This window comes from Rhipicephalus sanguineus, chromosome 6, assembly GCF_013339695.2.
Source record: "Rhipicephalus sanguineus isolate Rsan-2018 chromosome 6, BIME_Rsan_1.4, whole genome shotgun sequence".
NCBI lineage: Eukaryota > Metazoa > Arthropoda > Arachnida > Ixodida > Ixodidae > Rhipicephalus > Rhipicephalus sanguineus.
Genome location: NC_051181.1, coordinates 27,963,928 through 27,983,837, shown reverse-complemented (window position 1 = coordinate 27,983,837; position 19,910 = coordinate 27,963,928). Strand labels below are relative to the sequence as shown.

Below are 19,910 nucleotides of genomic sequence, written 5' to 3'. Positions count from 1 at the left end.
TCTACGGGCGCTTTTCGCACCAGCCCCGTGGAAAGCACTCTACGTCGAACGAACGAGTGGTCGCGCTCCACATGCAGCGATCCTACATGTCGTTTCTATACTATCTCAAAGTCAACGCAGACAAAGAACACCCCTCACACCCCACAATAAATGATTTATTCTAGTTCTGCCCTTTTCGACCACCGTCCTTCGGTGCGACAGCCCTACTCACTTCGTGTGAGGGGCTTGGCTGAGGAAACGGGTGTGCCACTTTTCGAACACTGTCTATTGGCTCCCGCTGCACAACTACCGCCGTGGCGGTGGCACCTTATAGACTGCGACCTTTCTTTCATGGAAGTAACGAAACACGCGCCTATTGCACATATCCGTACATACTTCCTTGAACTGCAACACAAATACACTTGTGCAGAATTCTTTACGGACGCCTCAAAGTCCAATACTTCTGTGTCTTACGCAGCCGTGGGGCCATCCTTTACAGATTCCGGTACTCTACACCCTGAATCAAGTATCTTCACGGCAGAAGCTTACGCGATACTTGCGGCCGTTAAACACATTCAAAAAGTAAAACTACAAAAGGCAGTTATTTACACAGATTCTCTAAGCGTGGTAAAAGCTTTAAAAACTCTGAAAGACACAAAAACACCGTCTTTGTCTCGCTGTATACTCTTTTATGCACGATATACGCACTCGAACACATGTCGTAGTGTGCTGGGTGCCAGGGCACCGCGAGATTCAAGGCAACGTGTTGGCGGACCAGCTAGCAGCATCTGCCCACGAAAACAGTCACAATACATCCTTAGCTATTCCCCCACTAGACCTAAAACACTTCCTGAAAAGAAAGCTCAGAGCCTTTTGGCAGACCACATGGGATATGCATACACGAAATAAGCTACACGTTGTCAAACCGCATCTCGGTAACTGGCCGCCAGTATCAAAATCACGCCACACAGAAGTTACACTCTGCAGACTTAGGATCGGTCACACATACAGTACACACACACACCTTCTGTCCGGTGGCGAGCCACCTTTGTGTGATAGATGTGGTCAGCCACTCACTGTCCTTCACGTCCTCATTCAGTGCAAGGAACTCGATGCCATCAGAAAAAAGCACTTTTTATTACCCTACCGGCAGCAATTTCCATTTCATCCTTCAATGTTCATCGGTAGGGACCCGCTTTTTACATATCAGTCACTGTCTGCTTTTTTAAACGACGTACAGAGTTTTCATGTCATATATCAAGGTGATCCGTAGCACGGCCTCTAAACAGAGGTCGCTGCTGCGGTGAATACGTTAAAGACAGCACTTGCCTCGCGGCCCTTGGACTCAAGGGCATTGACGAGGCATTCGTGCTGACGTCATATCTTCATAGTCTTATTCTTGCGACCACTTGCCATTCATTCCACTACACATATTTCACGTCACTGTCATGATTTTAATATATATATATATATGTTTTACCCGCCTTTAGCGCGAGGAATTTTAAGGCCCCTTTACAGCTACTTACCGCAACCATTGCTCACATCCTTTGTCTCATGAACTGGCGCTCTTTGGCCATCAATTGGCCCTTGCGCCATTAACCACCACATATCATCATCATCATCATCAGCTGCGACGTTCCATCAATGCAGGCGCAATTTACAGCTGGCGCTGCAGCAGAACACGGCCTGACTGGAGGTAAAACACGCGTGCGCTGTAAATCGTCCGGCCGTGCTCACACAAGGCTACTTTTGCTGTCGGGATTTCACCGGAGAGCAAAGACGATGCAGAAACTACCAACCTTCGTCGAGTTTGTGCAAAACTGACGCAGCAAAAGTGCGTGTAGAGCAGGCGAGTTCACGCTGGACGCACAGCGTCTCGCAAGCGTGTCTAATCGTCTGGTTTTCCGTCGTTCGCGCTCTCAATTCCAGTGCAAATCCGCCGTTGCAAAATGTCGTCTGCTGAATTTCGACTGCTGTGCGCGTCTCGCAGACGGCGCTGCTGTCGCAGATTCGAGTTCCCTGGCTCACACGTTCGTCTGGGCCGTAGCGGGGCCTGAAACTCGGGCGGTGTTTGACGTAACTTCCCTTCCACCGCGACGGTGCCAGTGCGGCTCAGCCGAAGATGCCATATGTGTGGTTGTGAATTAACGTGTCGCTGTGAGCGACGCCGACGCTGACGCTTTTACGACGCTTGGGCAGAGGTCGCCACCTCGCGGTGTGTTAAGGCATTGACAAAATTCAACTTCTATTGAAAACGCGCCGAATGGGACGGACACGTAAACGCGTTGCAGGTGCTAGTCGCGGAGGCCGCAACAATGACGAATTACTTTACCTTAGCACTCCCAGAGGTCAACACCACACCGCCGACCGGGAGAGTGGTAGATATAAAAGGCGCGTTCGTAAAGCCTCCAGAGTATGTGACCGTGGCGCAGTGGATAGCGTGCCCAGCATCTGTTGTTGCGGACAGAGCGGTCGTGGGTTCGATGCCCGTTGACGGTAGCTTTTTTCTTTGCCATCTGATTGTGTATATTTTTTCGACGTCATTTCCGTGACGGAAATACGTCACTGAAGTCTTGGTCGACCCCGGCATAAAACACTTTCGTGTTAAAACTACCAACATATTATTGCCTTGCAAACAGAACATTCTCGTCTATAGATCTCAGCATAGCGTCTCCATCACTTCTGCCCCTAGTTGAATGGAAAGTTATCAATAATCCTTACGGAAGTGACCATTTTCCAATACTTCTGAACACACCAATTACAAATGAATGTCCCCCTAAGGTTCCAAAATGGCTGATTGAGAAGGCCGATTGGGAACAGTTTCGGAAAGTTACACTGTTAAGTTGGACGGACATGTCTTCCTTAAGCATAGACGCAGCTGTAGAATACTTTACATTATTTCTGATTGATGCCGCAACCAAATGTATTCCACAATCAAGTGGATACTCTGGAAAACGACGAGTTCCATGGTGGAACAAGGAGTGCAGAAATGCGCGTAAGAAACAAAACAAAGCATGGAAGTTGCTTCGCGACTCCCCGACAGCGGAGAATCTTACAGATTTTAAGAATATCAAGTCTCAAGGCAGGAGAACGCGCCGACAGGCTAGAAGGGAGAGTTGGCACACAAGAAGGCAAACTGTGGAACATGATTAGTAGGGTAGAAGGACGACAAACACATTCATTGCCTCTAGTAAACACACAAGGCGGCAGCTTAGAAGAGCAAGCAAACTTCCTAGGCGCGCATTTCGAACAAGTGTCCAGCTCGTCGCACTATTCCGAGGCTTTCCAACGCTACAAGACAACAATAGAAAAACAGAAATTAGAGCGCAAATCCACAAAACACGATGCGTACAACAGAGCTTTCTCCTTAGCTGAGCTGCCCCAGCAGGGGCGTCTGCGCAAGCAGGCGTTTGGTGTGTAGCGACACCACGGACCCGAGCTAACGGGGGGGTTTTCGACCTCCTCCCACGCCTAGCCGTGCGTGGCTTCGCCGTGTCCGGGGAAAAGGGGATCCTGGGGGTTGAGCCGACGCCGGGTGATTGGACCTTTAAGGCCCCCCGGCAGAGGCAACACACCCCTTTGGCCCCGGCTTCACGTAGACGGCACCCCTGGGCTGACCCACCCAGGGGAAATCGGCGGTCACCTTTTCCTATCCCCCTCTCTGATCTTTCACTTTCCTATCTTCTTTCGTCGCTGTCCTGTCTCCTATTCCCTTCAGTTACTTCGCAATTTTCATAGGTGGCTTGGGTTAACCTTGTGCAAGTAGCCAACCTTGGTCTATGCGCATTTGGTTATAGCAGCGGTGTACGGCTGGCGTCTGCATGTTTTCAATTCCGTGAATCTTGTAGCGTCCCCATGTTGGGCTCCGTGGTGGGTGGCCGCCATTGCTGCTGAATCATTTTCCATTATTATGCATAGAGCATTCCCATTAATAAGCGATCGTGCCGCTTCAAAGCGTGTACGCACCGAAGACCTGAACTTTCTAAGCCGACCAAAAGAAATATTCCCTACCTATCACGTAGTGCACTGTGAAAAGACTGACAAAACAGCTAGAACCGTGTCCCCATTTGTAGTATCCAGAACACTGACAGCTACCTTAGGTGCTGGTTATAAAGTTACAAAAATGGCCAGTGGCGACCTCCTTCTCCAACTTCATGACAAAATACAGTTTGATAAATTAAAGAACCTCGTAACTTTCGGCGAAATCCCCATCACTGTCACACCCCATCGATCAATGAATTCCGCACGTGGCGTCGTGTCAGATACAGACCTCCTTGATCTTACTGAGACGGAACTCCTAGAAGGCTGGAAAGATCAGCACGTGACCAATGTGAAACGAATTATAATCAGGAGAAATAACCAAGAAATTCCCACTAAACACTTAATACTGACCTTTTCTACAAGTGAACTGCCACAGAGCATTGAAACCGGGTACACAAAAACAGCTATTAGACCATACATCCCGAACCCCCGCAGATGTTTTCAATGTCAAAGATTTGGCCACGGATCTCAGAGCTGCCGTGGTCGACCTACCTGTGCGAAATGTGGTGTCCAAGGCCATGCCTCGGACACCTGTAACGAAACACCACACTGTGTGAACTGCGACGGCGACCACGCTGCGTATTCACGTGCCTGCCCAAACTGGAAAAAGGAAAAGACATCATTTCATTGAAGGTTCGAGAAAACATCTCATTCAAGGAAGCACGCAGGTGCTCGGCCTTTCACGGCCAAACCTATGCTGATGCGGCGCGTCAGGGGGCAGCGTCGCATCGGCCACCGCCACTGTCCCGGCCCACGCAAAGTGAGCCACCGACCGTGGCGGCTGCCCCCATGGTGGCAGCAGTCAAGACTGCTCCACCTACCAAGCCACTGATCCAGGCGACTCCAGGGTCGTCGGGTCTTACGACCACGCCTCGCCAGGCGAGGTCGGAAAAAAAACCAGCGGCTCGCGTACGCGGGCGTCCAGTGCCTCACACGAGGCAATGGACACAACTCCGGTACCCCTGGTACCGAAAGAGAGGCGTAGCTCCTTGGAGCGCGCCAAGAAAACAAAAAAGCCGATAACAGCGCCCGCCGACGGCTCTGTTACTTAAGTTCCAACTTTCCGTTTGAAAAACAGCTACTTCCTTTTCGTACACACAGCACTACTTCACTTCCAATATGGAAACACAAATCATACAATGGAACGTCAGAGGACTCCTTAGAAATCTCGATGTCCAAGAACTATTACACAAACACTCACCAAAAGTGCTGTGTGTACAAGAAACACACCTAAAATCGAAACACACCAACTTCCTACGTAGTTCCCCGCAGGGGCGTCTGCGCAAGTAGGCGTTTGGTGTGTAGCGACACCACGGACCCGAGCTAACGGGGGGTTTCGACCCCTCCCACGCCTAGCCGTGCGTGGCTTTGCCGTGTCCGGGGAAAAGGGGATCCTGGGGGTTGAGCCGACGCTGGGTGATTGGACCTTTAAGGCCCCCCGGCAGAGGTAACACACCCCTTTGGCCCCGGCTTCACGTAGACGGCATCCCTGGGCTGACCCACCCAGGGGAAACCGGCAATCGCCTTTTCCTGTCTCTCTCTCTCGCCTCATCTTCGTCTTTCTCTCTCACTTTTAAACTTTCCTGTCTACTTCTCCCTTCTCGTTACTTCCGATTTTTCCTGGCGGCAAGGGTTAACCGTGTGTGGCTCCCAACCTTGGGTAGACCATATTAGGTTATAGTGACGGCGTACTGCTGGCGTTGCGCAGACTTTTCGTATGTTCTGCCACGTCCCCCTGTTGGGCTCCGTGGTGGGTGGTAGGCGCCGTTGCCGAACAAGCGACTTTTTCCATGGGACCCTCGAACCCCTCTTCCACCGATCGTGCCCCAAAAAGGGTACGCACCGATGCATCCCAATTCTTCTGGCCCAAAAACAATGACAATTTTCCGAAATACCACGTGGTTCACTGTGAACAAACATCTGAAAAAGCTAGAGCCATTTCACCTTTTCTTGTTGCTAAGTGCTTGAAAGACACCATAGGAACGGGATATAAGGCCACAAGGATGGCAAGCGGGGACCTACTCCTCGAATTAAAAGACAAGGAACAGTACATTAATTTGTCACATCTAGTCGCGTTTGGAAACATCCCCGTCTCTGTGAGCGCGCACAGGACCATGAACACTGTCAAAGGTGTAGTGTCCGATGAGGACCTCATTGGCCTCAGCGAGGAAGAACTACTAGATGGATGGAAAGATTCAAATGTCACTCATGTCCAAAGGATCAAGATAAGGCGCGACAACACCGAAATACTGACCAAGCATTTGATACTTACTTTTGCCTCCAGCACACTACCCGAAAACATTGAAACCGGCTACGTCAAGCTTGCTGTACGACCTTTCATACCAAACCCGCGGCGATGCTTTAAATGTCAAAGATTTGGTCACGCGTCTCAAAGCTGCCGAGGGCAGCTCACCTGTGCAAAATGCGGAACGACGGGTCATTCTGTTGATGACTGCGCTGGTGATGGGACTCACTGCGCGAACTGTGAAGGTGATCACCCTGCGTACTCCAGGGCCTGCCCGGCCTGGAAGAAAGAGAAAGAAATACTCACGATAAAAGTAAAAGAAAACATAACGTTCCGAGAAGCACGACAGCGAGTTTCATCGTCATTTCCAGCAAGAACATCTTTTGCCGAAGTGGTGCGACGGGGGGCAGCACCACAACGGCCTATCGCGTTTGCCCGGACCACTCGCAGCGTGCCGAGGCAAACGCCACCCGCCCCCATGGTGGGAGCAGCGAAGGCTGCCCCGTCTACTCTGAATCTGACCACACCGGCGGCCACTACAAGCTCCGGCACCGTAGAGGCCAAGGAGAGCACATCGCCCTCCGGCTCGGTGGCGTCCAAGACTTCGTCACACCAGGCGAAGTCCCCACCTGCAAGCCAGAGATCCCGGCGACTCCAGGGTCGTCGAGTCTCACGACCACGCCTCGCCAGGCGAGGTCGGACAAACAAGCCAGCAGCTCGCATACGCGGGCGTCCAGTGCCTCAAACGAGGCAATGGACACAACTCCGGTGCCTGTGGTACCGAAAGAGCGGCGTAGCTCCCTGGAGCGCGCTAAGAAAACCAAAAAGCCGATAATGGGGCCCGACGACGGCCCTGCTGCTTGAGCTCTAAATTTCGACCTAAACAACACCCACTTCCTTCTCGTACACACAGCACTACCTGACATCCAATATGGAAGCACAAATTATACAATGGAACGTGAGAGGACTGCTTAGAAATCTCGACGATGTCCAAGAACTCTTACACAAACATACACCAAAGGTGCTGTGTGTACAAGAAACACACTTAAAATCCAAACACACGAACTTTCTACGCAGCTACATTATTTTCCGGAAGGACCGGGATGATGCCATCGCGCCATCCGGGGGTGTAGCGGTTATAGTTAACCAAGGAGTAGCATGCACACATTTACCTCTTCGAACTTCCCTTGAGGCAGTGGCTGTTCGAGCGGTTCTTTTGAACAAACTCGTCACCATTTGCTCTCTATATATACCTCCACATTACCAGCTGCAAAAACATGAATTTCAGTCTTTAATAGATGAGCTCCCTGAACCTTACCTTGTACTTGGGGACTTTAATGCGCATAGCTGTCTATGGGGTGACTCCCGCTGCGATGCGCGAGGTCGTCTAATTGAACAGTTCCTTTTCTCTTCTGGCACGTGTCTCTTGAATAAAAAAGAGCCAACATACTATAGCCTTGCGAACAATACCTACTCGTCCATAGACCTCAGCATCACATCTCCATCACTTCTGCCCCTTCTAACATGGAAAGTCATTAATAATCCCTATGGAAGTGACCATTTTCCTATAGTTCTGAGCACCCCAATAGTTAATGGATGTCCTCCACAGGTTCCCAAATGGCAAATTGACAAAGCCGATTGGGAACAGTTTCGTAAAATGGCTTTCTTAAGTTGGACCAACATGCATGCTTTGAGCATAGATGAAGCTGTAGACTACTTTACAGTTTTTTTGATTGATGCCGCAATGAAGTGTATCCCACAAACAGCTGGACTGCCCGGCAAACGACGTGTGCCATGGTGGAACACTGAGTGTCGAAACGCGCGCAAAAAACAAAATAAAGCATGGAGGCTGCTTCGGGACTCGCCGACAGCCGAGAATCTGGACAGCTTTAAAAACATAAAGTCACAAGGCAGGAGAACTCGCCGACAGGCAAGAAGACAAAGTTGGCAGAAATTTTTATCGGGAATTAACTCATACACACAGGAGGCTAAAGTCTGGAACATGGTTAGTAGGGTAGCAGGCCGACAAGCGCATTCACTTCCCCTAGTAAACACACAAGGTGACAGCTTGGAAGACCAGGCGAACTTCCTAGGTGCACACTTCGAACAGGTATCGAGCTCGTCACACTACACGGAAGCTTTCCAACGACACAAAGCAAAAATCGAACAACAGAAACTAGAGCGCAAATCCACAAAACACGAGGAAGCATACAATGAACCTTTCGGCTTAGCTGAGCTACAGGCATCGCTGAACTCATGCAATAAATCCGCCCCAGGTTCCGACCGTGTTGTATATGAAATGTTGAAACACCTGCCTTCTGAAACCCAAAAAACCCTCCTTTCCCTGTACAATGCAGTTTGGTTTTCCGGCGAGATCCCCTCGGCCTGGAAAGAAGCCATCAGGGTAAGGACCCATCCTTAGTTTCCAGTTACAGGCCAATAGCCCTAACAAGTTGTCTGTGCAAGGTTTTTGAAAAAAATGATAAATCGGCGGCTCCTACATTTCCTCGAAGCCAGCAAATCACTTGACCCATACCAGTGCGGTTTTCGAGAGGGTAGATCTACCTCTGACCACCTTATCCGTATCGAGGCACAAATTCGCGACGCTTTTGTTCACAAGCAATTCTTCCTTTCGGTGTTCCTCGATATGGAAAAGGCCTACGACACCACATGGCGATTTGGAATATTAAGAGACCTATCCCACTTAGGTGTCCGAGGAAAGATGCTGACCATAATCGAAAGCTATTTGTCCAATCGCACGTTCCGTGTTCGAGTGGGTAATGTCTTGTCCCGAACATTTGTCCAGGAAACTGGAGTGCCGCAAGGTGGTGTCCTGAGTTGCACACTTTTTATTATAAAAATGAATTCCCTACGTCTGTGTATTCCACGGAATATGTTTTATTGCACATATGTCGACGACGTGCAGATCGGTTATAAATCTTGCAACCTTTCAATGTGCGAGCGGCAGGTGCAGCTTGGTTTAAACAAGGTAACCAAATGGGCAGACGAGAACGGGTTCAGCCTTAACCCGCAAAAAAGTACTTGCGTATTATTCTCAAGAAAGAGAGGCCTACATCCCGATCCAGACATTGATCTGCATGGTCAGCGGCTACCTGTGAAAACGGAGTATAAATTCCTCGGCGTAATTCTAGACGCGAAACTTACCTTCATATCACACATAAAGTATATAAAGAACAAGTGCATAAAAACCATGAACATTCTAAAGGTATTGTCACGCACTACGTGGGGTAGTGACAAGAAGTGCCTGTTGAATCTCTATAAAAGCCTCATACGCACGCGTCTAGATTATGGGGCGATAATTTATCAGTCTGCGACACCAAGCGCGTTGAAGATGCTTGACCCTGTCCACCACTCGGGCATTCGTATTTCTACGGGTGCTTTTCGCACCAGCCCCGTGGAAAGCCTCTACGTCGAATCGAACGAGTGGGCGCTCCACCTGCAGCGATCTTACATGTCGTTTCTATACTATCTCAAAGTGAACGCAGACAACGAACACCCCTCACACCCCACAATTAATGATATATCTAGTTCTGCCCTTTTCGACCACCGTCCTTCGGTGCGACAGCCCTACTCACTTCGTGTGAGGGGCTTAGCTGAGGAAACGGGTGTGCCACTTTCCGAACACTGTCTATTGGCTCCCGCTGCACAACTACCGCCGTGGCGGTGGCAGCTTATCGACTGCGATCTTTCTTTCATGGAAGTAACGAAACACGCGCCTATTGGACATATCCGTACATACTTCCTTGAACTACAACACAAATACACTTGTGCAGAATTCTTTACAGACGCCTCAAAGTCCAATACTTCTGTGTCTTACGCAGCCGTTGGGCCATCCTTTACGGATTCCGGTATTCTACACCCTGAATCAAGTATCTTCACGGCAGAAGCTTACGCGATACTTGCGGCCGTTAAACACATTCAACAATTAAAACTACAAAAGGCAGTGATTTACACAGATTCTCTAAGCGTGGTAAAAGCTTTAAAAACTCTGAAAAGACACAGAAACCCCGTCTTTGTCTCGCTGTATTCTCGCTTAAGCACGATCTACGCACTCGAACAACATGTCGTAGTGTGCTGGGTGCCAGGGCACCGCGAGATTCAAGGCAACGTGTTGGCGGACCAGCTAGCAGCATCCGCCCACGAAAACAGTCACAATAGATCCTTAGGTATTCCCCCACTAGACTTAAAACACTTCCTGAAAAGAAAGCTCAGAGCCTTTTGGCAGACCACATGGGATATGCATACACGAAATAAGCTACACGTTGTCAAACCGCATCTAGGTAATTGGCCGCCAATATCAAAATCACGCCACACAGAAGTTACACTCTGCAGACTTAGGATCGGTCACACATACAGTACACACACACACCTTCTGTCCGGTGGCGAACCACCTTTGTGTGATAGATGTGGGCAGCCACTCACTGTCCTTCACGTCCTCATCCAGTGCAAGGAACTCGATGCTATAAGAAAAAAAACACTTTTCATTACCCTACCGACAGCAATTTCCACTTCATCCTTCAATGTTCATCGGTAGGGACCCGCTTTTTACATATCAGTCACTGTCTGCTCTTTTAAACGATGTACAGAGTTTTCATGTCATATATCAAGGTGAACCGTAGCACGGCCTCTAAGCGGAGGTCGCTGCTGCGGGGAATACATTAAAGATAGCACTTGCCTCGCGCCCCTTGGGCTCAAGGGCATTGACGAGGCATTCGTGCTGATGTCATATCTTCAGTTTTATTCTTGCGACCACTTGTCATTCATTCCACTACACATATTTCACGTCACTCTCATGATTTTAATGTATATATATATATGTTTTACCCGCCTTTAGCGCAAGGAATTTTAAAGCCCTTATACAGCTACTTAGCGCAACCATTGTTCTCATCCTTTGTCCCATGAACTGGCGCTCTTTGGCCATCTCTTGGCCCTTGCGCCAATAAACACCACATATCATCAACTTCCTACGTAGTTACATTATTTTCCGAAAGGACCGGAAAGATGCCACGGCGTCATCCGGTGGTGTAGCCGTTGTAGTTAATCAAGGAATAGCATGTACACACTTACCACTCCAAACGTCCCTTGAAGCAGTGGCTGTTCGAGCGGTTCTTTTGAACAAACTCGTCACCATTTGCTCGCTCTACATACCACCACACTACCAACTGCAAAAACATGAATTTCAGTCTTTAATAAATGAACTCCCAGAACCTTACCTGGTCCTTGGGGACTTTAATGCACATAGCAGTCTATGGGGAGACTCTCGCTGCGATGCACGAGGTCGTCTGATTGAACAGTTCCTCTTCTCTTCCGGTGCGTGTCTGTTGAATCTGAAAGTGCCAACATATTATAACCTCGCTAACAATACCTACTCGTCCATAGATCTCACCATTACATCTCCATCACTTCTACCTTTATTCAAATGGAAAGTCGGTAATAATCCTTATGGAAGCGACCACTTTCCAATAGTTCTGAGCGCACCGATAACGTATGAATGCCCCCCACAGTTTCCGAAATGGAACATTGAAAAAGCCGATTGGGAAAAGTTTCGCAAAGTTTCTAGCTTAAGTTGGACTGATATGTGTGGTTTAAACATAGATGGAGCCGTAGAGTACTTCACAGCTTTTCTCACGGATGCTGCAACTAAGTGCATCCCACAAACAACTGGATTGCCCGGGAAACGACGTGTCCCGTGGTGGAACACTGAGTGTCAAAATGCACGCAAAAAACAAAACAAAGCATGGAGGTTGCTTAGAGACTCCCCGACAGCCGAGAATCTCGACAGTTTTAAAAACATAAAGTCTCAAGGCAGGAGAACGCGCCGACAGGCAAGAAGGGAAAGTTGGCAGAAGTTTCTATCGGGCATTAATTCATATACACAGGAGGCCAAAGTGTGGAACATGGTTAGCAGGGTAGCAGGTCGACAAGCATATTCACTTCCTCTAGTAAACACACAAGGCGACAGCTTGGAAGACCAGGCGAACTTCCTAGGCGCACACTTCGAAGGGGTGTCGAGCTCGTCGCACTACTCTGAAACTTTCCAACGATACAAAACACGAATCGAAAAACAGAAACTAGAGCGCAAATCCACAAAACACGAAGCATACAATGAACCTTTCAGCATAGCTGAGCTACAAGCATCGCTTAATTGCTGCAATAATTCCGCCCCAGGCTCCGACCGTGTTGTATACGAAATGCTGAAACACTTGCCATCTGAAACTCAAAAAGCCCTCCTTTCACTTTATAATGCTGTTTGGTTTTACGGCAAGATTCCATCGGCCTGGAAAGAAGCCATTATCATTCCGATTCTAAAACAGGGCAAGGACCCATCCTCCGTTGCGAGCTACAGGCCCATTGCACTGACAAGCTGCCTCTGTAAACTCTTTGAAAAGATGATAAACCGCCGACTTATACATTTCCTCGAAGCAAACAAATCACTTGACCCATACCAGTGCGGTTTTCGAGAGGGTAGATCTACCTCTGACCACCTTATCCGTATCGAGGCACAAATTCGCGACGCTTTTGTCCACAAGCAATTTTTTCTTTCGGTGTTCCTCGATATGGAGAAGGCTTACGACACCACATGGCGCTTTGGAATATTAAGAGACCTGTCCCACTTAGGTGTACGTGGAAGAATGTTAGATATAATAGAAAGTTACTTAAAAACATAAAGTCTCAAGGCAGGAGAACGCGCCGACAAGCAAGAAAGGAAAGTTGGCAGAGGTTTTTATCGGGTATCAATACATATACACAGGAGGCTAAAGTCTGGAACATGGTCGGTAGGGTAGCAGGTCGACAAGCACATTCACTTCCTTTAGTTAACACACAAGGCGACAGCTTGGAAGACCAGGCAAACTTCCTCGGCGAACATTTCGAACAGGTGTCCAGCTCGTCGCACTATACTAAAGCTTTCCAGCGATACAAAACAAGAATCGAAAGACAGAAATTAGATCGCAAGTCCAGAAAACACGAAGCGTACAATGAACCTTTCTGCATGGCTGAGCTACAAGCATGGCTTAATTGCTGCAATAATTCTGCCCCAGGCTCCGACCGTGTTGTGTATGAAATGTTAAAACACCTTCCATCTGAAACGCAAGAAGCCCTCCTTTCCCTGTATAATGCGGTTTGGTTTTCCGGCGAGATCCCCTCGACCTAGAAAGAAGCCATCATTATTCCTATTCTAAAACAGGACAAGGACCCATCCTCCGTTGCGAGCTATAGGCCCATCGCACTAACAAGCTGCTTGTGTAAACTTTTTGAAAAGATGATAAACCGCCGACTTATACATTTCCTCGAAGCAAACAAATCAATTGACCCATACCAGTGCGGTTTTCGAGAAGGCAGATCTACCTCTGACCACCTTGTACGTATCGAGGCACAAATTCGCGACGCTTTTATCCATAAGCAATTCTTCCTTTCGGTGTTCCTCGATATGGAAAGGGCCTACGACACAACATGGCGCTTTGGAATATTAAGAGACCTGTCCCACTTAGGTGTACGTGGAAGAATGTTAGATATAATAGAAAGTTACTTATCCTATAGAACATTCCGTGTTCGAGTGGGCAATGTCTTGTCCCGAACATTTGTCCAAGAAACAGGAGTGCCGCAAGGTGGCGTGCTGAGTTGTACACTTTTTATTATCAAAATGAATTCTTTGCGTTTGTGCATCCCGCGTAACATGTTTTATTGCATATATGTCGATGACGTTCAAATCGGTTTTAAATCCTGCAATCTTACAATGTGCGAGCGGCAAGTTCAACTTAGTTTGAAAAAGTTAACCAAATGGGCAGACGACAACGGGTTCAGCCTTAACCCGCAAAAAAGCACCTGCGTCTTATTTTCAAGAAGGAGAGGCCTCCATCCCGATCCGGACATTCACCTACACGGCCAGCGGCTACCTGTAAAAACCGAACAAAAATTTTTAGGCATAATTTTAGACATGAAATTGACCTTTGTACCTCACATACAAAATCTCAAATACAAGTGTCTGAAAGCTATGAATATCCTCAAGGTTTTGTCGCGAACATCATGGGGCAGTGATACAAAATGTCTGATGAATCTGTATAGAAGCCTAATACGCACGCGCCTACATTATGGGGCGATAATCTATCAATCTGCGACACCAAGCGCCTTGAAAATGCTCGACCCGGTCCACCACTTGGGCATTCGTCTTTCTACGGGTGCTTTTCGCACCAGCCCCGTGGAAAGCCTCTATGTCGAAGCAAACGAGTGGTCGCTCCACCTGCAGCGATCTTACATGACTTTTTTATATTACCTCAAAGTGAACGCAGACAAGGAACACCCATCACACCCCACAATTAATGATTTATCTAGTTCTGCCCTTTTTGACCACCGTCCTTCGGTAAGACAGCCCTACTCACTTCGCATGAGGAGCTTAGCCGAGGAAATGGGTGTGCCACTTTTCGAACACTCTCTAATGGCTCCCGCTGCACAACTACCGCCGTGGCGGTGGCAGCTCATAGATTGCGATGTATCTTTCGTGGAAGTAACGAAACACGCGCCTATTGCACATATCCGTACATACTTTCTCGAACTACAACACAAATACACTTGTCCAGAATTCTTTACAGACGCCTCAAAGTCCAATACTTCTGTGTCTTACGCAGCCGTTGGTCCATCCTTTTCCGATTCCGGTATTCTGCACCCTAATTCAAGTATCTTCACAGCAGAAGCTTACGCGATACTTGTGGCCGTTAAACACATTAAACAATTAAAACTACAAAAGGCAGTTATATACACAGACTCCCTAAGCGTGGTCAAAGCATTAAAAACTTTGCAAAAACACAAAAACCCTGTACTTGTCTCGCTATACACTCTTTTATGCACGATATACACACTCGAGCAACATGTCGTAGTGTGCTGGGTGCCAGGGCACCGCGAGATTCAAGGCAACGTGTTGGCAGACCAGCTAGCAGCATCCGCCCACGAAAACAGTCCCAATACATTCATAGCTATTCCCACACTAGACCTAAAACCCTTCCTCAAAAGAAAGCTCAGGGCCTTTTGGCAGGGCACATGGGACATCCAGACACAAAATAAACTACACGTTGTCAAACCGCATCTGGGAAATTGGCCGCCAGTATCGAGGTCACGCCACACGGAAGTTACACTCTGCAGACAGAATCGGTCACACACATAGTACACACACACACCTTCTGTCTGGTGGAGATCCACCTTTGTGTGCACGATGTGGTGAAGCACTAACCGTGCTTCACATTTTAATACAGTGTAAAGAATTAGACACACTTAGGAAAAAACACTTTCCACTGCCCTACCAACAACAAATTCCATTACACCCATCAATGTTCATCGGTAGGGAACCGGTTTTTAAACACCAATCACTATTCACGTTTTTAAAAGAAGTTCGTAACTTTCACGTTATCTACCCAGGCATTCCGTAGCGTGGCCTCCTAACAGAGGCTGCTGCTGCGGTAGTCACACTTAAAGAAGCAAAGGCCTCGCAGCCCTTGGTCTCAAGGGCGTTGACGAGGCATTCGTGCTCATGCCATATACCCGTAGTTTCATTACGCTATTAATTCTCTCGCTATTCATTCCCACTACCCATACATTTCACGTCACGCTCATGATTTTAATACATATATGTTTTACCCGCCTTTTGCGCGAGGAATTTTAAGGCCCTTTTACAGCCGCTTACCATAATCATTGTTCATATTCGTTACTATGACCTGGCGCTCTTTGGCCATCAAGTGGCCCTTGCGCCAATAAACATCACATATCATCATCATCCTTAGCTGAGCTGCAGGCATCGCTAACCTGCTGCAGTAGTTCCGCCCCAGGCTCCGACCGTGTGGTATATGACATGCTCAAAAACCTACCTGCCGAAACGCAAAAAACCTTACTGTCCTTGTACAATGCCATCTGGTTTTCCGGCGAGATCCCCTCGTCTTGGAAAGAGGCGATCGTCGTTCCCATTCTTAAACAGGGCAAGGATCCATCCTCCGTTGTGAGTTACAGGCCCATCGCACTTACAAGCTGCCTGTGTAAACTTTTCGAAAAGACCCCGCAGGGGCGTCTGCGCAAGCAGGCGTTTGGTGTGTAGCGACACCACGGACCCGAGCTAACGGGGGGTTTCGACCCCCTCCCACGCCTCGCCGTGCGTGGCATTGCCGTGTCCGGGGAAAAGGGGATCCTGGGGGTTGAGCCGACGCCGGTTGATTGGACCTTTAAGGCCCCCCGGCAGAGGCAACACACCCCTTTGGCCCCGGCTTCACGTAGACGGCACCCCTGGGCTGACCCACCCAGGGGAAATCGGCAGTCGCCTTTTCCTGTCTCTCTCCCCTCATCTTCGTCTTTCTCTCTCACTTTAAATCTTTCCTGTCTACTCCTCCCTTCTCGTTACTTCCGATTTTTCCTGGCGGCAAGGGTTAACCTTGTGTAGTTACTCTCGCTTGAGTAGTTATATTAGGTTATAGCGGCACTGTACGGCTGGCGTCTGTAGCCTTATACATCTAAGTGCTTCAGCGTCCCCTAGTTGGACTCCATGGTGGGTGGCCGCCATTGCTGCCGAAACAAACAAAACTATCATGGGAACACCCTCATTTCCCCGCCTACTTGATCGTCTCCCTCAGAAGAGGGTACGCACCGAAGAACTAACAAGTTTCAACCGACCGAGAACCTCCTATCCGAAATTCCACGTAATCCATAGTGAAGCTACAGACAAACAAGCTAGATCGATCTCCCCATTTGTTGTGGCAAAGTCTCTGACCGAAGTCTTTGGGCCAGGCTACAAGGTAACTAAGATGGCTAGCGGTGACCTTCTGCTTGAGCTCCCTGAAAAGCACCACTACGACAAACTTGGTCGTCTAGCAACCTTTGGCAACATCCCAATATCTGTTTCACCTCACCGATCAATGAATACCACACGCGGAGTCGTCGCAGAGGTAGATCTCCTTGAATTATCGGAACAAGAACTTCTAGAAGGGTGGAAAGACCAAAATGTCACCGATGTGAAGCGAATCATAATCAGACGCGACAACAAAGAAATAGCGACGAAGCATCTCACACTAACCTTCGCATCCAGCGATCTACCACAAACCATTGAAACAGGATACATCAAACTAGCCGTCCGCCCGTACATCCCAAATCCGAGGCGATGCTTCAAATGCCAGCGATTCGGCCATGGTTCGCAGAGCTGCCGTGGTCAAGAAACTTGCGCAAGATGTGGAGGCCAAGGCCATCCCTCTGAAAACTGTACAAGCACACCCCACTGCGTCAATTGTGACGGCGATCATGCAGCCTACTCGCGATCCTGTCCAAACTGGAAAAGAGAGAAAGACATAATCACCCTCAAGGTAAAAGAAAACATTTCTTTCCGTGAAGCCCGTAAGAGGTGCTCACCTTTTCACACCACACCTTACGCTGATGCGGCGCGCCGGGGGGCCGCGTCGCATCGGCCGCCGCCACTACTTCGGTCTGCGCAGAGCGACCCGTCGGCTGTGGCGCCTGCCCCCAAGGCGGCAGTAGTTAAGTCTACACCGCCAACTCGCGAACAGGGACCGGCGACTCCAGGGCCGTCGGGTCTCAAGGCCTCGTCTCACCAGGCGAGGCCCGAAACTCGAGCCACTAGCCCGACCGTGCGGGCATCCAGTGCCTCCGAGGAGGCAATGGACACGGCATCGGCACCACTGGTGCCGAAACGCCGGCGCAGTTCTCTGGACCGCGCCAAGAAAACAAAAAAGCCAATTACGGGGCCGGACGACCGTCCTGCCTCCTGAAACAGTATTTCATTTGAACACTCCACAGTCCCTTATTGTGCACACAGCACCGCTGTATGATTAATATGCACACACAAATATTACAGTGGAACATCCGAGGCCTTCTTCGAAACCTCGATGACATTCAAGAACTCCTTCACGAACTCAATCCAAAAGTGCTGTGTGTGCAAGAAACACATTTAAAACCACAACACACAAACTTTCTACGAAACTACCTCATTTTTCGAAAGGACCGAGATGATGCCACGGTATCATCCGGCGGTGTAGCCATTATAGTCAACCAGTCAGTAGCATGTACACATCTACCACTACAGACATCCCTGGAAGCAGTGGCTGTTCGAGCAGTTCTTCTAGATAAACTCATCACCATTTGCTCTCTATACATACCGCCACAATACCACCTACAAAAACAAGAATTCCAGTCCTTGGTGGATGAACTGCCGGAACCTTATCTGGTCCTTGGGGACTTAAATGCGCATAGTGGTCTGTGGGGTGACTCGCTGCGATGCGCGAGGTCGTCTGATTGAACAGTTTCTCTTCTCTTCCAGCGTGTGTCTGTTCAATCGTAAAGAGCCAACATATTATAACCTCGCCAACAATACCTACTCGTCCATAGACCTCAGCATCACATCTCCATCCCTTTTTCCAGTCCTTAACTGGAAAGTTATTGGGAATCCATACGGAAGTGTCCACTTCCCAATAGAGCTAAGCGCAGCAATAACAAATTAATGTCCTCCACAGGTTCCTAAATGGCAGACCGAAACGGCCGATTGGGAACAGTTTCGACAACTTACCCTCTTAAGCTGGACTGACATGTGTACCTTAAGTATAGAAGCTGCCGTGGACTACTTTGTAGCCTTTTTCATCGATGCTGCAAGCAAATGCATCCCACAAACAAGCGGACGGTCTCGAAAACAACGTGTCCCATGGTGGAATAATGACTGTCGAATTGCGCGAAACAAGCAAAACAAGGCATGGAGGTTGCTTCGCGATTCTCCGACAGCAGAGAACCTTATAAACTTTAACATAAAGTCCCAAGGCAGGAGGACGCGCCGACAGGCTAGAAGAGAAAGTTGGCAGAAGTTTTTATCAGGCATTAGTTCATATACACATGAGGGTAAAGTCTGGAACAGGGTCACTAGGGTAGTAGGAAGACAAGCGTATTCACTTCCTCTAGTAAGCACAGAAGGCGAGAGCTTGGAAGACCAGGCGAACTACCTAGGCGCACACTTCGAACAAGTGTCCAGTTCCGCGCATTACTCTGAAGTCTTCCAACGATACAGAACAAGAATAGAAAAACAGAAACTAGAGCGGAAAAGCACAAAGCACGAGGCATTTAACCAACCTTTCAGCTTAGCAGAGCTACACGTATCGCTAAGTTGCTGCAGTAATTCCGCCCCAGGTTCTGACCGTGTGGTATATGACATGTTGAAAAACCTACCTGCCGAAACGAAAAAAACCTTACTTTCCCTGTATAACGCCATCTGGTTTACCGGCGAGCTCCCCTCGTCATGGAAAGAGGCGATTGTCATTCCTATTCTTAAACAGGGCAAAGATCCATCCTCTGTTACGAGTTACAGGCCCATCGCGCTAAAAAGCTGTCTGTGCAAACTTTTCGAAAAGATGATAAACCGCCGACTTACACATTTCCTGGAAACGACTACTTGACCCGTACCAGTGCGGATTTCGCGAGGGCAGATCCACCATTGACCACCTGTTACGTATCGAGGCACAAACCCGTGACGCATTCGCCCACAGGCAGTTCTTTCTTTCTGTGTTCCTCGATATGGAAAAGGCTTACGACACGCTACATCGAAGTCACGCTACACAGAAGTTACACTCTGCAGACTTAGGATTGGCCACACATACAG

At 48.7% G+C, this 19,910-nt stretch overlaps 1 protein-coding gene across 2 annotated transcripts in view; it reads left to right on the top strand.

Annotated features, from left to right (window-relative positions):
* The window catches only part of LOC125758942 (uncharacterized), a 169,223-nt gene that overhangs the window by 802 nt on the left and 148,511 nt on the right, over positions 1-19,910 (top strand). The window contains exon 1 of one of the 2 annotated variants that reach the window (XM_049416728.1): positions 5,315-5,467. The exons of the other annotated variant lie outside the window; for it this stretch is intronic. The gene's annotated coding sequence lies outside the window, so the exon portion shown is untranslated. Of the gene's footprint in view, positions 1-5,314; positions 5,468-19,910 lie in introns of those variants that run through there. 2 annotated transcript variants of the gene reach the window in all.